Here is a 5,568-nt window from a genome sequence, read left to right as displayed (position 1 = left end):
GGCAGAGGGTGCAGCGCCTGCAGACACCTGGATCTGTGAGCTGAGGGGGTGTGATGAGGAGTCGGGCCAAATCTGGGAGGCTGACGGGACACCCTCGAGAATAAATGCAAAGGGATAGGAGTCTGCCATCTGAACTGAACTGCAGAAGCCAAAGAAGCCAGGCCTTGGGGTGACTCCACAGTTCTGGAGCGCTGCCTCTGGGGGCCTCTTTCTCACACTTGTCACCCTATTCGTGGTCCACTTTGAACAGGATTGAACTTCTGAAGCTCTGCTCTTTGTTTTTGTTTTCTTTGCACGAGGTGGGCTCAGGAAGGTGGAGAATGAAAGGGAGACTGTAGGCCAGAAAGCTAGTCCCAGGTGTGCCCTGGAAGCTGCTTCGCAGAGACATGAGTCAGGGAAGCACTGGGCAAGCATCTGAGCTTGAGACAATCAAGTCCTGTACCCTGAAATGTCCGCAAGGAAGAACCACTGAGCCCAAGCGAGCCTTTTGCTGAAAGACCAGGTTTGTGTTGATGAAGGTGAAATGCTGATGATAAGAGGTGTTGGAAGCATGAGCTACTCCAGAAGAGCAGTGATCCATCCATCCTGACACAGCTGAGGGACACAAGACACAGCTTCAGCAAAAGCTCAGTGTGGGCATTATTCCTTTACGCTCCTCAACACCCTAAGGCGCATATTATACCCATTTTGCAGATGGGGCACCCAAGTGCTAAGATAAGTGACTCCTCCGAGGTGACCCAAAGGCTCAGCAGGTTAAGAATCTGCCTGCAATATAGGAGACACAGGTTCATTACCTGGGTGGGAAAGATCCCCTGGAGAAGAAAATAGCAACCCACTTCAGTATTCTTGCCTGAAAGATTCCATGGACAGAGGAGCCTGGTGGGCTGCAGTCCATGGGATCAGACAACTGAGCAGCTAAGCGTGTGCGCACACACACCCCGAGATGATTACTGGAAGAGTTGGGACTGATCATTTGAACGTCCATTTTGGGCACGCCACACCCTTCCAGAGGTGGACACTGCCAGTCTGCAGCCCAGACTGTGCTCTGAATGACCTCTGCCCCGGGCCCTTCCCATCCCGCCACCAGACCAGGGCCCCTGGCTTCATCCCTGTAGGAGGGAGAGTGGAGCTGGGACTCCTGGGACCTGCTTTAATCTCAGGTCTTCAAAGGGAAGTCCTGAGAACATCGGAAGCAAAGTTAGTGTGTACCCTGGAGACCAGGCCTCCTTTTGTCCTGTTTTTTCCAAACTGCTCTGTCATTTCCCACAGAGCTTTTTCCTCTCCGCATTCCCCGAGGGGTGTGTGTATGGGCGATGCCCTGGGCAGGCGCTGCCCAGGGCAGGATACAAAGATGAGTGGGCCGTGACCCTAACCTCGAGGCTGTCACGGATCGGGGAAGGTGGAAATTATTCCGCCCTGATATGAGATGCAAACTGAGTGCTATACGAACAAAGAACTGGATTCCTTAGTCCAGGGAGTGGGGGTGGGGTAGTTTTCCAGCAAAGATGGTCTTTGAGCAGGCACGGGACGTCTCGTATGGAGCAGGGGTGGTGGAGATGGGAGGTGCCAAAAATGTGTTTTGGAAGCACCTGGGAGCGGGCAGGTGTGGTGTGATGGCAAGAGAGGCGTGGGGTGCGGGACACCCTGCAGATTCAGGGAGGGTCCGAGTTGCCATCAGCTGGTGGAGAGGCCTTTCATGGCTGCCAAGGGTCTCTTGAACTGAAGGGATGACTTCCAAGAGCCAAGAATGAGTCCTGCGCGTATTCTTACGCAATGAGCCTCGCGATGGGCCAGCCCACATGGTGCCCACACGTTGGTTAGAAAGACATGATTCTACCAGTTCCTCACGGAGAAGCACCAAGAGGGCTGAGCAAGGTTTCCGGGTGTCCTCTAGCAGCAGAGTGGACCTGGGAACAGGCTGCCATGGTGCCGGTGGCAGCAGGTGTCCAGGTCTGTTTGCGAGACTGTTTGTCACTGTGGAGAAAACGCAAACGTAGTAGTGGAATGAGCATAGCACTTGGGCTTAGAGACCCGCATGGACTGTGTGATCACGGACTGTTTCTTCTTTCAGCCTCCATTGCATGAGCTGCTTTTGAAGAGTCCTTCCAAGTTTGTCCGGCCCTGGCCCAGATCCCACTGCCCAGTCTGCTGGGGCTTGGGGTGTTCAGTCAGCGACTTAAGAACCTGCTGACTGGTGGGATGCAGAGATGGGGAGAGTTTCTCAGAGGCCTCTTCTTTGCACACTCTTCGTCTTCGGGTAAGGATGACTGTTGTTCCCGTAGCCTGCCAGGGGGTTCGGTGGGGCTGTCGCTCTAATTCTAGACAGAATAGGCGCTGTACTTGACCACAGGGAAACAGCCAAGGGAGCCTCTGAGGCCAGCATGGCCATTGGCTGCACTTGAATTGCCAGCATTCTTTTTGGCTCTGAGAACAAAGCTTTAAGGCACATGACTTAGACCCAAACACAAATGTGAGGCATCCCATTAGTACATGGGAGGACAATGGTGTGACCAGGAAGTCCCTGGGTGGTGGTGAGGTCTGGTTTTGGGAGAGTTGCCCCATAACTACCTAAATCAGCCCCTAAATTTATAGTTGTTGTTGTTCAGTCACTAAGTCGTGTCCAACTCTCTGTGACCCCACAGACTGCAGCCCACCAAGCTCCTCTCTCCTTCACTATCTCAGAGTTTACTTAGATTCACATCCACTGAGTCAGTGATGCTGTCGAACCATCTCATCCTCTGCCGCCCCAGTCTCTTTTGCCTTCAGCCTTTCCCAGCATCCGAGTCTCTTCCAATAAGTCAGCTCTTCGCATCAGGTGGCCAAAGTATTGGAGCTTCAGCTTCAGCATCAGTCCTTCCAATGAATACAGGGTTGATTTCCTGTTTATAGTACCAGCAGCAATAGCTTGATAACCTTGTATGCTTCCAGCTCCTCTTGACCCAACAGGGAGATTAGCAAAAGTCGAGCTCCTGAAGCCAGACCAAGTGTCCAGAGTCCTCGAGACCTTTGGGGTGCTGCAAGGGAGCAGAGTTGTCATCTGCATATTGCAATTGAACCCCTTTCTCCAGAACACTTGGGGCTAAGCTTGCCCCTTCTTTGGCAGGAATTATGATTTCACTTCATTTCCCGGAGATTTCACTCTAAGCTGTAGTTGCCTTGTGAGTAGAAAAGACAAGGATGCATTGTCTAGTGGATAATGCCAGAAGTGAGGATTGTATTAATACAAAATGGGTTCTTGAGCTCTCCATGCCAAGTGGGAGACCACTGTGTCCATAAACTCGTATTGATCTGACTTGGATGGAGCACTGTGTGTCCCTGTGGATCCCAAAGTGTACGCACCTCTTTGTGGAAGATGAGATTTTGCTTTTTGGATGGAGGGTAACTGCTACTATTAACTGCTGCCCAAGGTCTGTCCAGTCAAAGCTATGGTTTTTCCAGTAGTCATGTATGGATGTGAGAGTTGGACCATGAAGAAAGCTGCTACTGCTGCTGCTGCTAAGTCGCTTCAGTCATGTCCGACTGTGCAATCCCATAGACGACAGCCAACCAGGCTCCTCTGTCCCTGGGATTCTCCAGGCAAGAGTACTAGAGTGGGTTGCCATTGCCTTCTCCCTAGAAAGCTGAGTGCTGAAGAATTGATACTTTTTGAACTATTGTGTTGGAGAAGACTCTTGAGAGTCCCTTGGACTGCAAGGACATCCAACCAGTCAATCCTGAAGGAAATCAATCCTGAATATTCATTTATAGGACCGATGCTGAAGCTGAAGCTCCATTACTTTGGCCACCTGATGCGAAGAACTGACTTCTTGGAAAAGACCCTGTTACTGGGAAAGATTGAAGGCAGGAGGAGAAGGGGACGACAGAAGATGAGATGGTTGGATGGCATCACCGACTCAATGGACATGAGTTTGAGTAAACTCCAGGAGTTGGTGATGGACAGGGAGGCCTGGCGTGCTGCAGGCAATGGGGTCGCAAAGAATCGGACACGACTGAGTGACTTGGCTGAACCGAGGCCTCTCTGAGTGGGAGTCTGATGTATGACGCAGGGAACCCAAAGGCGGTGCTCTGTGACAACCTGGAAGAATGGACGGGGAGGGAGGTACGAACGGGGTTCATTATTCAAAGATTCTGTTTTTATGAATTTAAATTTTGAGTCTCCCAATGTGTCTGTTCCCAGGCAAGGATGACCAGGTGACTTCTTGCTTCAGCTCTCATGCTGTGAATAAGTGTCTTTTCCTCAGTCAATTTAGTGTTGTGATTTTCCTGTGTAAAATGTCCCCTCCACCTACCATTCATGCAGAAATGCTGTCTAGTGTCCCTGAGCACAAAAAGGCTGGGATGTGCCTTATGGAAAAAATGTGTGTGTTAGGTTGGCTTTGTTCAGGCCCAAGTTATAGTGCTGTGGCTTTGTCCAGTGTTTTTGGTTTTAACTTTTACTGGCATATAGTTGACTTAAAATGTTGTGTTAGTTTCAGGTATATAACAAAGTGAGTCAGTTATACGTATCTGTATATCCACTTTTTTGGGGGGAATTCTTTTCCTATATATGGATCAACAACATGTATTAAGTAAGATGTCATTAAGGGACTTCCTTGTAGCTCAGACAGTAAAGAATCTACCTGCAATTCAGGAGACCAAGGTTTGATCCCTGGGTCAGGAAGGTCCTCTGGAGAAGGGCAGGGCAACCCACTCCAGTATTCTTGCCTGGAGAATCCCATGGACAGAGGAGCTTGGCGGGCTACATACAGTAAGTGGAGTCGCAAAGAGTCTGATACGACTGAATGACGAACACTACTCCTACGAAGATGCCATTAAAATGAAACACACGTAAAGCAAGGTTATCTATTGGTGGGTGACACAGCTGTTGTGACCAAAGGCTCACAGGAGCCTAGCCCTGCATTTGCCCTAGGAACAGAGGTTTCCAGTTCTCTAAATTAGCACTAGCAGCTACTTTATATGACAGAAATATCATGGACGATGAGAATGGACTGTATTTGATGCGGGTTTGTGCTTTTTCTGCTGAGCACCTCTTTGGTCGTCCAGTAATTCTCCAACTTTTATCTGCAATGAAGATTTTTATTCCCACCCTTGTTCTTACTCTGTGTGTCTGGCTCATCTTTCACTGTCCTGCCTTCCCTTCTCATCACACTTGCATTCTCCTTCACCAGCTCCCATCCGCTAGAGCGCCACACATCTACGTGTGCCAGGGACCCGCTCTTTGAAAGGAACACTTAGAAAAGAACCTTGGCAGAAGGGTTTGGCGATGTGGCCAGCAAAAGCCTGGACACTGTCCATTTGTGTCTCAGCCTTAGAAGCAGGCAATTTGGTGGGTTTAGTTAAGGCCATGAAAAGGGATAATTAGATCAGCAGTAGAGCAGCCCCTGCCCCCTTCGTTGGGCTCTATGATATCTCAAGGGTTTTCATCACATCCTCTGAATCAAATACGTTTTAATTACCTTAAAACAACTGCAAAAAGGTGCTGAATTTATTAAGTAGGCAGTTACAGCCAGTGTTCTGAAAGCTTGTTCCTCTTCCATTTATTTCTTAAAAAAAAAAAAAAATATATAT

The sequence above is a fragment of the Bison bison genome, unplaced genomic scaffold (genome assembly GCF_000754665.1).
Source record: "Bison bison bison isolate TAMUID 2011002044 unplaced genomic scaffold, Bison_UMD1.0 scf7180017864481, whole genome shotgun sequence".
NCBI classification, from domain to species: domain Eukaryota; kingdom Metazoa; phylum Chordata; class Mammalia; order Artiodactyla; family Bovidae; genus Bison; species Bison bison.
The sequence above is the reverse complement of the archived record's forward strand: the minus strand, read 5'-3'. Positions refer to the sequence as shown.